The sequence below is a fragment of the Periplaneta americana genome, chromosome 4 (assembly GCF_040183065.1).
Source record: "Periplaneta americana isolate PAMFEO1 chromosome 4, P.americana_PAMFEO1_priV1, whole genome shotgun sequence".
In the NCBI taxonomy this organism is placed as follows: domain Eukaryota; kingdom Metazoa; phylum Arthropoda; class Insecta; order Blattodea; family Blattidae; genus Periplaneta; species Periplaneta americana.
In genome coordinates this window covers 34,901,222-34,916,245 of record NC_091120.1, presented here as the reverse complement: position 1 = coordinate 34,916,245, position 15,024 = coordinate 34,901,222, and the positions used below count along the sequence as shown (strand labels likewise).

At 37.2% G+C, this 15,024-nt stretch overlaps 1 protein-coding gene across 1 annotated transcript in view; it reads left to right on the top strand.

The window, feature by feature from the left end:
• Positions 1–2,621: 2,621 nt before the first annotated feature.
• Positions 2,622–15,024, top strand: part of LOC138697692 (sodium-coupled monocarboxylate transporter 2) — a 340,251-nt gene continuing 327,848 nt past the window's right edge. The window contains exon 1 of the mRNA XM_069823160.1: positions 2,622–2,868. The gene's annotated coding sequence lies outside the window, so the exon portion shown is untranslated. The remainder of the gene's footprint in view (positions 2,869–15,024) is intronic.

Genomic DNA, 15,024 nt, shown 5'->3' with positions numbered 1-15,024 from the left:
GGCTATAGTTAAATGCTGTCTTTGCATATCTGTCATGCTTCATTATGGTATCACAAAGTTTTCGAGACCTTGTCATGAGGAATATTAATAAACAACACAGAATATTTATGACTGAGGCGAGAGTTGTGACTCGTTTATCGTGCATACACCTGTGGGTTTGTAAATATTTCACGCAATAGCAATGTTTAGTAGGATGGGACTTCTTTCAAAGTGTTCTATAATGCTAAGTAAATCACACACTAAATGGCATAATGTCCTTTTGTGTCTTTTTTTTTAAGTATAGAAATTTGATATCGAAATTGTTCGATATGATTTTAAATTAATGTTACCAGATTTTTTTCAGTTTCCGGAAACAGATACCGATATATGAAACCGGAAACAGATACCGATATATGAAAAACTAACTTCAAAATTTCTGTTAATATAGGGTGTTTCAAAAATAGAGGACATAATTTCAGATATGTATTCCCCATATGTAGACAATACAAAAAGTTCATTACAACATGTGTCCGGAAATGCTTGGATTCCGAGTTATGGCTTTCAAAACAGTGATATTCACCGGAACGTTTTCCTTCCCGCAGGTAGTTGCCTTTACAGCAGACGTTAAAAATGTCCACCTCCCGCTTGATTACAGGCCTTACATCGATGTCTCATGGCCCTGCGATCACGATCCCAAATTTCAGTATAGCGTATTTCCTCACAACCTGCCACAATTAGATTCCGAAGGGATTCCATGTCAGGCACCAGAGACGATTACACCAATATTTTACAAACAACTTCAAATTAATGTAACTCTGAAGATATGGAGATTAGGTCACATGTTTATATGACATTTTTTGCTCAGAATGTCTTCGGAAGTAAGTTCCGTCAGTGGCGGTAAATTCTCGTGAATCACCCTGTAAGCTTATAATACTTAATTCGATATTTGTGATACAATTTTAACAGGGTTTATTTAATAGACCGAAATATCAATAGATGAACATAACGCAGAACTCTTGTATGCAGCATCGAAGATTAACAAATTTCAGTGTTTAGAATTTAATTCCAGCCGGGGTTTTTGTAATTCCACCCCAAACAATAATGCGATATTGAATAATAGACTGAAAAAGCAATAAATAAACATTTCGTAGAACTCTTGTATGTAACATCGAAGATTAACAAATTTCAGTTTTTAGGATTTAATTCCAGCCGGGGTTTTTGTAATTCCACCCCAAACAATAATGCGATATTGAATAATAGACTGAAAAAGCAATCAATAAACATTACGTAGAACTCTAGTAAGTAGCATCGAAGATTAACAAATTTCAGTGTTTAGAATTTAATTCCAGCCGGAGTTTTTGTAATTCCACCCCAAACAATAATGCGATATTGAATAATAGACTGAAAAAGCAATAAATAAACATTTCGTAGAACTCTTGTATGTAACATCGAAGATTAACAAATTTCAGTGTTTAGGATTTAATTCCAGCCGGGGTTTTTGTAATTCCACCCCAAAAAATAATGCGATATTGAATAATAGACCGAAAAAGCAATAAATAAACATTACGTAGAACTCTAGTAAGTAGCATCGAAGATTAACAAATTTCAGTGTTTAGAATTTAATTTCAGCCGGAGTTTTTGTAATTCCACCCAAGCAATAATGTCATATTGAATATTAGACTGAAAAAGCAATAAATAAACATTATGTATGTAACATCGAAGATTAGTAAATTTCAATGTAATAGATCAGTTCTATCCGGAATTAAATTCTGTGATGTTTTTAAATTTTATTTCCAGTAAGAAGTAATATCACAGTCTGCTATATACAGTCACGAAGCTTGAGTTTTGAGGGTGCTAGAAACAATAGACTGTGACGGTTCTATTTTACATTGCCTGTAATGAGGCGATATTAGCGATCCTAGTGGTTAGCAACTGTCTAATGTTTGCATATTTACTACGTATTGAGCTTCGCGACTGTATATACTAGACTGTGGTAATATAGTTACATCTTATTTCTGGGAGGGAATAGTATTATCTATTTAGCAGGTAACTTATCAACGCCGGATTGTTCAAAAGAAAATTCTATAGGCCTACCTGACCGCGAATCGAACCCTTGACCGTCTGCCCGACAGGCTGATGGTCTAGAACACTCAGTCATGAAGTTAAGTTTCCTGCGTAAGCTGTATTGCTTATACTACAATTTACAGCAGACGTTGCAGTTCCGGCTGATGGAATGAGTAGAGAATACACACTTCAGTCAAAGGGGTCATGAGGAGGAGGACGCCAAAGCTCAGCTTAGTTGCACTGAAGTAGGTTTCGGGGATGCGAACTTATTGATCTGGTTCCAGACAAAGTGCACCGTGACTTTGAGGTCTTATTTCGGATGACATTGAAGCTGCGAGTTCCGTAACAAATCAATATCTGCATAGATGAATGACATCCGTTCGAGGAAACGTTGCGAAATGAGTAACGGAGACTTTGTTAGACTGTTCTAATGGCACCGATGACGTGTTTACCCTTCCTTAATCGTGGAAAGCAAATAGATGCCCTATAAGACCGAACCGAACCACGGAGAAAAAAATAAACACGGTGGAACGGTATTTTCATTCATACGCCGTGCGTGACAGCAGAGCAAAGCGCAGGCTTGGCTCGGGTCAGCCTCAACCTCGGACCGTTTGTGCATGTAGCCAGTACCAACGACGGACGTGTGCGCGTAGTGTCGGAAAACTCATTACGAAAAGAGTGACGTAACACAAAACAAACAATATTTAATTTATAAGTGAAGACAAACAAAGCATTTTAAGTATATTTCATAGGAGTGAAAGTCCAGTGCTCGGTGTGTACCTACGTGTTGTCAATACTGAATTGTCTCATCGCAGACGTCAAAAGGTGAGTTATTGCATGGCTAGAAGGAAGCGAACATAAGTTGTAATGTCAGCATGGTTCTCAATAGCTGAGGATTACTTGCCGTTATAGGTTATGTACGACCAACGTGTCTGGAAGGTGACGTTATCACGGAATATCGTTTGTATTGCATTGTGGGTAAATTTCTCGCGTTCAAAGCATTTAATTGCAGACCTTAAGGGGTATAAGGGGAGAGGATGGTATAATGCGATATTTTTTTCTAATTCATGCACATTTTTTTTATTTGTAGAGACGATATTGCTGCAAAAACTTAAATTTGAGGGTGAATGTTACTTATGTCCCGCCCACTATAGGAGACATAGGCCAGTTTTACACTAATCCTAAACATTTAGTATAACTTGTTGCTTGTGTAGGCAGTCTTTTACATTAGATTGGCGAAAATTGATTTATAGCGAAACATTGGCAGTGGTAAAAGTGTGAAATATTCAGGTGAAACGAGCGTTGAGCGACTTCTGTCGATTTTGGAAGACACCGACGCACTTGAACTGCCAACATAGAAAACAAAAAATCACACTCAATCGCTTTCACCTTCATCTTGACGGGATAATAAAAGCCTAAACTAACTTAACCTAACCTAAGTGCGTCGGTGTCTATTCCAAAATCGGCGGAAGTCGCTCAACGCTCGTTTAAACCAATATTCGTTCAGTGGGCGGTGGATACTCCACATTGACCAATTTAAGATTAGTTTTTGAAAATAAAAACAAATTTGGGAGCCAGATTTTGAAGAAATAAAGTACTAGAATACAGTACTTCACTAAAACGGGTAATTTCAACAATTAAATTTTTAAAAGTTTTTATATATATTTGTTTATATTTAATATAAAACCTCTTCAACATTTTACTCCTAAAAGCATATTCTTTAAAATGTCTGGAGTATAATTTTGGTATTGGTTTTCAAAGTTTCAAGATGAACGATTGCATTTTAAGAATGAATTTTATATTATAAATGTGGAGGCATATTTTTCAAATTTCCATTCCAGAGATCGGTTTATTAATATCCTATATCATGGATTTTGTATTATAGTTCCGAAGACATTTAACATTTTGTATGAGACTATAGCAAAAAATTAAACTTAAGGGAAATTGTAATCAAAGTTTAGTGTCATTTAAAAACCCAGTGCATTAGAGCTTCAAAATTGACGTCACAGAAGCTGACATGGTCATAAATGCGCATTAAATTTTATGTAACATAATTTTCATAATATATCAAAGATTATTTTAAAGGACTTTTTAAAAGTAAACTAGTTTTCCACCACATTTAACCGTCCATTCCCCTTGAAACCCTGTGCACCTGATCTTTAAAAATAGCGCAATATATTATCAAAATGTATTTTAAAGATTTTTTTTTAATTCACTGTACTTCCATCATATTAAAACCTATCATCTCCCCTTAACTACAATATAAAGGCATGTATCATATATAATTATTCTTACATACATTTCCATTACAGCGAAAAATGTGTAAAAATTCATTGATATCAGAGTATTATTACCAAACTACTTACACTTTCAGACAGAACGCAGGAACTTCCTTTTAAAATACTATTGCATTTTAGGTAGAATATTATTTTATTTGACAAATTTGACAGTTGTGTCGTAAGTGACTTGTATTATTCTTGCAAAAGATAGAAGTCTCGGACCACTAGCCTATTGGTTCTTTCCGCTTTACAATCTTCTGATTTTTATTTTTATAACTTTAGTATCTTCTGTCATATTTAAGTTATCAGTGAAGTAAACAGCAACGTTTATAACTTACTATATGTTTTCTTGTTTACTTTGTCCAGTAAGATAATGCTTAGTGTGTTGTCACCTGCCCGATAGGGTCTTGTTTTATTATTTCTGTATACAACAGCTGTGCTGTTTTCAAGAGGCGGAGTCCACACCTGTGGAGTAACTGTCAGCGCGTCTGGCTGCGAAACCAGGTGGCCCGGGTTCGAATCCCGGTCGGAGCAAGTTACCTGGTTGAGGTTTTTTCCGGGGTTTTCCCTCAACCCAATACGAGCAAATGCTGGGTAACTTTCGGTGCTGGACCCCGGACTCATTTCACCGGCATTATCACCTTCATTTCATTCAGACGCTAAATAACATAGATGTTGATACAGCGTCGTAAAATAACCCAATAAAAAAATTCAAGAAGCGGAGGAGGATTGTAAATATAGCAGCGGGAATCTATTCGTTAATCTGAACGCGTTCATCGATTATATTGCGAGGGATGAAATTTCAGTTTATTATGCCTGTTGGTGTTATCAGTGGGTACAAGAGTCTGGTATCTAGATATTATTATTATTATTATTATTATTATTATTATTATTATTATTATTATTAGCATTATTATTATTATTTAAATGCCTGTTATTATTCGGTTGAGAAGCTTTAGTCACCTAGTGTGCTGTCAAAAAATATTAGTCAGAATTTATAAAACAGTTACATTACCGGTTGTTCTGTATGGTTGTGAAACTTGGACTCTCACTTTGAGAGAGGGACAGAGATTAGCGGTGTTTGAGAATAATGTTCTTAGGAAAATATTTGTACCCAAGTGGGATGACGTTACACAAGGCAGAACTGCACGCATTATATTTTTCACCTGACATAATTAGGAACATTAAATCCAGACGTTTGAGATGGGCAGGGCATGTAGCACGTATGGGCGAATCCAGAAATGCATGTACAGCGTTAGTTGGGAGGCCGGAGGGAAAAAGACCTTTGGGGAGGCCGAGACGTAGATGGGAGGATAATATTAAAATGGATTTGAGGGAGGTGGGATATGATGATAAAGGCTGGATTAATCTTGCTCAGGATAGCGACCGATGGCGGGCTTATGTGAGGGCGGCAATGAACCTGCGGGTTGCTTAAAAGCCATAAGTAAGTATTATTTAGTCGGCTGTTTTTTTTTTTGTGAGATCCTTATATGTCAGATATTTACACTTTCAGACAGGACGCAGGAACTTAAAATGACAGGTCTCTGGCATTACTTTTTTCGCATTCTAGATAGAATATTATTTAACAAATGTGACATTTGTGTTTAAGTGACTGGTATTATCATATCATATAGTAAAAGGTAGAAGGCTCGGACCACTATTGGTTCTTTCCGCTTTACAATCTTCTGATTTTTATTTTTTACTGCCTATTAATTTCCTAACTTTAGCATCTTCTGTCACATGTAAGTTTCAGTGAAGTATACAGCAACGTTTATAACTTATGTTTTCTTGTTTACTTTGTTCAGTAAGATAATGCTTAGTGTGTTGTTAGCTGCCCAATATGTCATTATTTCATTACTTCTGTATAGAACAGCTGTGCTGTTTTGAAGAACCGGAGGTGAATTATTGTAAATGTAACAGCGGGAATCTATTCGTTAATCTAAACGCGTTCATATCGATTATATTGCGATGGATGATTTTCAATTTATTATGCCTGTTGGTGTTATCAGTGAGGGGAAAATCTGGCATTTAGACATTATTATTATTATTATTATTATTATTATTATTATTATTATTATTATTATTATCTTATTATTATCCAACAGACCATAACGAACCATTCTTCTGAAAAATATCATATCTACAGTTGTTAAATGTCGCTCATCTTGACGTCGAATCGTCCAAGCTTCGCTGACATAGCTGAGGATTGATATTCATTAAAGTTTCCATAACTTGATTATTTTGTGTTTAGACTGTAGTGACTAGAAAAATCCTGGTTAATAGCAGACTAATTAAGAATACCTATTGTTTCTTATTTACTAAAAGAGTGGAAACGCTCCATAATGTCTGAACAGGTATTTTGATATTTACCATGAGAGAAAAGACCCGTTGAAAGATGTCACCAATGACAGTTGGACATTAACAACCACTTGGCCTGTTACTTGTATTTAATGATAATAATAATAATAATAATAATAATAATAATAATAATAGATGGGCAGGGCATGTAGCACGTATGGGCGAATCCAGAAATGCATATAGAGTGTTAGTTGGGAGACCGGAGGGAAAAAGACATTTAGGGAGGCCGAGACGTAGATGGGAGGATAATATTAAAATGGATTTGAGGGAGGTGGGGTATGATGATACTGGATTAATCTTGCACAGGATAGGGACCGCTTGCGGGCTTATGTGAGGACGGCAATGAACCTTCGGGTTCCTTAAAAGCCATTTGTAAGTAAGTAAATAATAATAATAATAATAATAATCCGTGGCGCGACACATCATGATGGGCCAAGGCCGACCAGTCGGCTGCTGATTTCACGTCCAAATGCCTCAGCAGAGGTGAACGATCGTCTAACCAGGACGAAGGTATCGTGTGGTTAGCACGATTATCTCCCCAGCCATTATAGCTGGTTTGCGTAACCGGATTTCGCTACCTCTCTTAGCACACCAAATTCATCACGATGCTGGGTGGGCACTGGTACCATACACTGGCCGAAATTTCGTGAGAAATTTTTTCTTTCCCATGAGAATTCGAACCCGCGCTCATTCCGTAACGCGAGCTCAGGCATGTTGCCTTAGACCACGACGCTATGGCGCGGGACTGTTATACATATAGACCTACCAGGCTGTTATTTGAATGTGTAAATACATTTTCATTCGTTATAAATGTAAAATCTAAGGGTGCTATTCATAGACATTTCGCTAGCCCGCGCTACGAGCGTGCTAAACAGGATTCATATCATATCATATCGCTGATCATCCATCGAAAGCCCGCGCTAAGAATGCCTAAGAGATTAAATTTCACAAAAATTATTCCAGAAGTAACGCAATGTTCAGAATTGTATAGAATATTAATTAAAACATATAGCAATATTATACTGTCATATTCTTTGGATTACAAATGTCGAACATATGCTCTCATGTAACCTAATTTATTGTTCATGATTAAAAGTGCTGCTGTAGTCTTTACCTGAAGGACAACGATAGAGTTTTCCCCGTAAGAGCTTGAAGTCCTGCTGACATGTCGGTGAGGTCTTCTAGAAGGTGAGGTCCTTCTGGAAGGTCCTTCCGGCAGGACAAACACTTATAATCCTGCGTTCTATCATTAATCATGTTGAGTAACTGTTGACGCGCTTGCAGGGCGCCCAAGTATTGTATTGTAGATTTTATAACTCCTACTGTTGCCAAAATGACCTCTTACAGTGATTCTCATTGCCGAAGATAACGCTCTCGTACTGGAATACTAATATTTATTTATTTATTTATTTATTTATTTTGCTAATAATCGTAACATAGATAGATGCTCATATTTGCTGATTTTGCTGTTACATGCATTCTGTAGGTTACGGCTAGTTAAACTGCAGTGTGTATTAACTGAAATTCCTTATTTGTTTTGTTGAGAATAGTTGTGTCAGCTATGGTGGAAGATAGCTACAGAAATACCGGGTGATTCAAAAGGTTGCGTCAAGACATAAGGAGGTCATTACCGGATGTTCGTTGTAATATCTTACGAAGCAATACATCATTCTATTTTTACTTCAATTTTTATTGTACCTGAGTTTTTGAATGTACTTCATTCCCACCCCCTCTACTAGTAAACTTCCAACTGTTCTCCACACAGAACCAAGCGTATACAGTCAAAGTCGCCTTACGGTCATAGTAAACTCAAACAGTACTGAGTTAATGAGTATAGACACCCAACTGTACACTTTTAGATCTTTTAGGTTAGGATATATTATATAATGTGTTTTATTGTGCCATTTCCATTTTAATATGTGTGTTCTTGGAGAGAGTAGTTGGATGTAATCATAGGTTGGGGGGGGGACCTACAAAGGAGGACTTGTTTCGGGTACAAAGCACGAACGGTCAGAAGACCCGTGCATTGGATTAGACAAATTAGTGAGTATAGTACTTTCTAGAAATATGTATGCGTTTTCCAGTGACGAAAGAGCTTTCAATATTGACTCACATTCTCGCACAGGTACTGTTGTCCATTTGCCTACGTCGCATCCCGGTTTTCCCCACCCGCTTCTGCTCGCCCCTCTATAAAGGCTAGTGGCTGGGCTGTCTTAGCTCTTTTCTGAAAACATTAATTTCTGTTAGGATTTGGACATCTACGTAATATTATACAACTGTTTAAAATAACTTAAATAAAAGGACCTCGTTAATTAATTAACTATCATGTGATTTCCCTCCTTTCTACGACAGCGCGACATAACCACTTGGAAGGACAGTAGATAGCATGTCTGGGTTATTTTTATCTTTTCGGGTCGGGCAGAAGTGAAGATTTAATTTACAGTACGTAAGGTTCTCTTTTATAGAGTAGGTACAGAATTATTTCAACATGAGTTACTAGTACGAAGGACGAAACTAGTAATTGGAATTAGGTACAATAGTCTATAGTCCGATAATATGCAAAAAAGAACTGAAGCCTGTAACGAAATGAACGGCCACCATTTTCAAAATTGTGTTTTGATATCCATATTATGATTATTTTTCAATTTAACTTCATTCTCTATAGTGTACGCTGTGCTGTAGACATTATGATATACACTGCATAATGAATGCGTCCGAATGGATAGCTCAGTTCGTGAGTAAAAACACTTATTGTTAATACAGTACTGCATTTTGATTAAACAAAAACCTAATGAAAATTATCAAACTCAAAATCGCGATATTTCCTAGTTTACGTAAATGGATGAACTACTTTTCTTCCCTCCTATACCTAGTAAAGTGGTTTGTTTGTATTTTATATCAGTATCATCGAACTCTAGTCGTGGAAGGGGGTAGCAAACGGTGTTTCCGGTTCTCAACCGTTAATCCAAAGGTATAGCCAGGTTAATATTAGAAATGTTAGTAAAAATAAAATGATGTCTCTGTATTATTTACAAAAAGGACTTTACAACTTTATAGAAATTTATCCACATATTTTACAGAAATGGTTAAGATGCCCTCGCAGTCTTATCGCAAAGGATCCCCCCCCCCCACAACTTCCCGCTCAGTTACTTCAGTACGATATAAAACTCATTGTATGAATGAATGAATTAAGGGGAAATGGGAGGAGAAATATTACAAGGTACGCGAAAACTCGACCTTATAAAGGAGTTTGGAGCTCAAAAAAACTGAATATGTGAAGTCCAAGCCTGTTGACCACTTGTCTCACTCCGAGTTACGCTGTTCCACTGAATGAACTCTAGAGAACTTTTAAAGGGGAAAGCAGCTAATAGCTGCCACATATAAAGGGGACCTGACAGAACAACATCAGAACAGAGAACGCCATAAAATCTACAAAACCTGCACATAAAAGATACCGAGTCTTTTCGCAGTGTGAGTGAGATTCGAGTAAACGTGCCCATATACCTAATGCTAAATAAATTTGAAAGACAATGCTGAAACGTTTGTGGGGAGGAGGATGTAGGTCGTGGCCCATTTCATTTTGAGCTCATCCCGACATTATTTGTCTTAGCGCCTTCGGAAAAGCACAGAGACGACAGGCGGGGTGAGTAATGATTCGAATCACCTGGTTCTAGATAATTCGGTCACTGCCTCGGAACTCCCATGCAGGCGCGGCGTGACATATGTTATTATGGCAGCGTGAATGAGCGTTTTATACAGGGACATCATTTTATTTTTACAAACATTTCTAATATTAACCTGGCTATACCTTTGGATCAACGGTTCATAACCCCTTCCACGACTGGAGTTCGATGATACTGGCGTAATATACAAACAAATCACTTTACTAGGTATAGGAGGGAAGAAAAGTAGTTCATCCATTTACGTAAACTAGGAAATATCACGCTTTTGAATTTGATAATTTTCATTAGGTTTTTGTTTAATCTAAATACAGTACAGTATTAACAATGAGTGTTTTTACTCACGAACTGAGCTGTCCATGCGGACGTATTCATTGTGCAGTGTATATTATACTGTCTACAACACATTAGCGTACACTATAGAGAATGAAGTTAAATTGAAAAAAAAATCATAATATGGATATTTAAACATATTTTCAAAATGATGGCCGTTCATTTCGATACAGGCTTCAGTTCTAATGTGTGTAATTCCAATTATCAGTTTCGTCCTTCGTGCTAATAACTCATGTTGAAATAATTCTAAACCTACTCTCAGAGTACCTTAAGTACTGTAAATTCAATCTTCACTTCTGCTCGATCCGAAAAGATGAAATTATTCAGACATGCTATCTACTGTCCGTCCAAGTGGTTTTGTCGCAGGGTCGTAGAAAGGGGGGAAATCACGTGACAGTTAATTACTTTATTTTTTTAGTAGGTTATTTTACGACGCTTTATCAACAGGTTATTTAGCGTCTGAATGAGATGAAGGTGATAATGCCGGTGAAATGAGTCCGGGATCCAGCACCTAAAGTTACCCAGCATTTGCTCATCTTGGGTTGAGGGAAAACCCCGGAAAAAAACCTCAACCAGGTAACTTGCCCCGACCGGGAATCGAACCCGGGCCACCTGGTTTCGCGGCCAGACGCGCTGACCGTTACTCCACAGGTGTGGACAGTTAATTACTTAACGAGGCCCTTTTATTTAAGTTATTTTAAACATTTGTATGGATATAATATTACGTAGACGTTCAATTCCTAACAGAAATTAATGTTCTCAGAAAAGAGCTAAGACAGCCCAGCCACTAGCCTTTACAGAGAGGCTAATAGAAACAGGTGGGGAAAACCGGAATGCAACGTAGGCAAATGGACGACAGTACCTTTGCGAAAACGATGCAATGTTGAAAACTCTTTCGTCACTGGAAAACGCGAACATATTTTTGGAACGTACTGTTTATTATAACCGTAAGGCTACTATGACTGTATATGCGGTCTTGGATCTGTGTGGAGGGCGGTTGAACTTCATTAGTAGACGGGGTGGGAGTGAAGTACATTAAAAAACTCAGGTACAGTAAAAATTGAAGTAAACATAAAATGATGTCCCTGCATATGGTGTTTTACCCACTGGTAGACTGGAGTTAAAGCCGTCAGAATCAGATGGAGTCGAACTATCAGCCCGTTGGTCTTACGAAAAAGGGTTTGGATATAGCAGTACGTTTCAGTGGCGGATATCAGTTGCAGTGGAGCGAGTAAAGAAAAGGAAACGTTGCTTTCAAAGAATAATGAAGAAATGCGTACTTTATGACTTTAAAATATGAAAAAAATGCTTTGTATTTTGTCAGAAACAATATCAAATAACAAAATATTTAACGCAAAGAGGCATTATAAAACACATACCGAATTGCATTCAATGTAAAGTATTTATTCGCACGATTATTTGCTAATATCTAGATACCTGCAATTTAATATGTAAGAACTGCAGTTTATTAACCTCAAACTGAACTTTTGAATTCTGTTTTATCACAGGTGAAGCGCGAAACTTTAAACACAACTTCGTAACAAGTTGTTGGCTATGTTCGATTCGAAATAATATATTTACGATAATTATTTTTTTGCATAGGAATTCCGCAGAATCGTCAGAACGCTTTCGGCTCACCAATACTAATTTATCTTCAACCATATGGCTCGATTTTTTTAATTTCGCAGCCTAGAATTCTTCTTGTTTCACAAACACTGACCGATAAATCAGTAATGCCTGTGACAGTGTCATCTGACGTTGAGTGATAAACAGGCTTCGAGACTTTGGACCCAATACAATAAGTTTACTGTGCATGCACTATAGGTTGTTGACTCGCTGCAGGTAGATAGAGATGTGTTGAGGTAACAACGTTGCTATTTAGAGTAGAGTACGGTAGTACACATATGTACATTCTGAAAGTAAATATACATTACATAGTGACAATGTCAAAAGAATGTGAAAAGTATTTATTCTCCTGTCTTTTATAAGCATCTGTGTTTAATTATAGACAGTGTTAATGGTGGAAATAAACATGTAGCAATTTTAATATTTTCATTTATCCTATTGGTCGTCTTTAGGAAGTGCAGTTACAGTACCGAATTGCAATGTACCTACTACAAGATACATTCTCAGTGTCTCAAACGTAAATCTTTTTCGGTTATCTGCCAAAGTTTGTACTGTAGGAAGCTGCGCTCTACGTCGCATGACGTGATAGGAGCAAAACGAAAAAACCTAACATCATTGCAGTCTCTAAGAGACAGTCCTTTATTCTCGGGTGACTCTATGTCCACTAATTTGCTGTTTATGTTACACAACGTTCCATATCCGTTATTTTTACATAAAATTGATTTCCACTTCTGTTTTACACGTTCAGTAACCGGTGTACTTGATGTCTCATTAATTCTCTGCATCATTTTCTAAATTAATTTGAGGGCTTCCGGCATCTCTTGCTCTGACTTTTCTAACCGTGTAATAGTTTCAGACATAGTTTGTATGAAAACCAAATTATTCGTCAGAACCTTCAAATCCAAAGCGTTTTCCTTTGCGTATTTGTTGTCATTCATTCTACAGTACCCCCACCCACTGTACGCTTTACCACTATACTCAGTACGCCGTTATGCGGATTTCCCACTGCACTGCTCTATCGGGTCCGAAGTCTCGAAGCCTGGTGATGATGTTAGTTTTCTGTGTATTTCTGTGTTTTTCTTTGGTGAAAATATGTATTCATTGTAAATAGAAAATGGCAAAAGTTATATTACAAAATGTGACCAGCCTCATGGACTAGTGGTCACAGTTTCTGGCTACAGATTATGATGTCCCGGGTTCGATTCGATTCGAACATAGAAATTTTTCCTTAAAGGGGAATGTTCCTGTGTTCATAATTAGGTTAGGCTTAGGTTTAAGACCTCTCCTAGCACTTCATAATCATCCTATCATAATATCATCGGGGCAGCGTAACTCCGCCTTCCAGGCGCCCCTCCAACCTCAGTAGTGGGTTACAAATAAGCCATTGCCAGGAGAGACCAGAAAATATGTCAAATGAAAACCTGGTGGCATTAGTAAAAAATTACAAAATGAACATACACCAAATTATAATATAAATTTGAGTTGTACAAAACTAAAAAAAAAACTTAACTTTATTGATATTCTTATTTAGACCTACTAATGTATGTAATGCCGTGTCAGTTCATTATTTTCTACCAGTAATAGGCCTATAATTAATTTCTAAGGCCAACAGACAACATGTAGAATTCCACAATTGCAACTCCTACTGTTCGATTTCCGCTTGGCTGATTACCTGGTTGGGTTTTTTCCGAGGTTTTCCCCAACCGTAAGACGAATGTCAGGTAGGAATAATATATGGGGAAATCCTCGGTCTCATCCCGCAAAATATCTCGCTATCACCAATCCTGTCGACACTAAACCGAGTAGTTGATACAGCGTCGTTAAATAACTAACTAAAAAATTTCTACTGTACAGACAGGAGAGGTTGTTTACTTCTCGTAACATTCCACTCATCGTGCCCATGGCTGTCTTACAGGGACGAAATGTCTCCAATTCTCTGCCGAGGATCGAGCGCGGCCCAGTGGATTTTAAGCCAGAAACACCAGGAGTCGAGCATGGATTTATAAAAATTAGAACATTTAGTCATGTATCCCAAGTCTATAGTTCGACAAACAGGCCGTCAAAATGGTGAATTCCTTGTGATGGAATATTACCTTACACAACAATCAGTTTCCTCAGATTATCTCTACATCGTGGCTCGAATTCAGCTTGTGGAATTCTTGTTAATTGCCGAAGTCATAAGGCTTTAATTATGTCATTCGGGCAAAGTCTTGCACCACCTCGAACAATAGTGTGTTATCTGCATATCAGAACTTTCCTTACACAAAAAGAACTGAAGAGAGTCTGTGATGTAACTACTTTTCGTGGTAGAAAGAGAGCAAACATTCTTATCAGTCATTATAACTACTACAGAATTTATTGGTAACAATTTCTGTGAAAGCTGAGTAACTTCAGATCAGTCCGTCCTTTTGAGGAAGAGTGTAGTATACAGAATTAACAGTATGTAATTTCATTAATTTCGGAGAATTATTCTTTGAGATATTTCAAACAAAAGATTTAATACAGATTTGAATAATTTCAAGGGAAAAATTGCTCCGGGGTATCGATCCCGGAACCTCTGGTTGAACGTACCAGCGCTCTACCAACTGAACTATCCGGGAACAATCTGCTTTATAGGGAGCTTTACCTGAAAGATTAGATTTGCATAATATATACGTCACTGTGTACGTTAACAGAAAACCACAATTCCAAGTTACACAGAGATT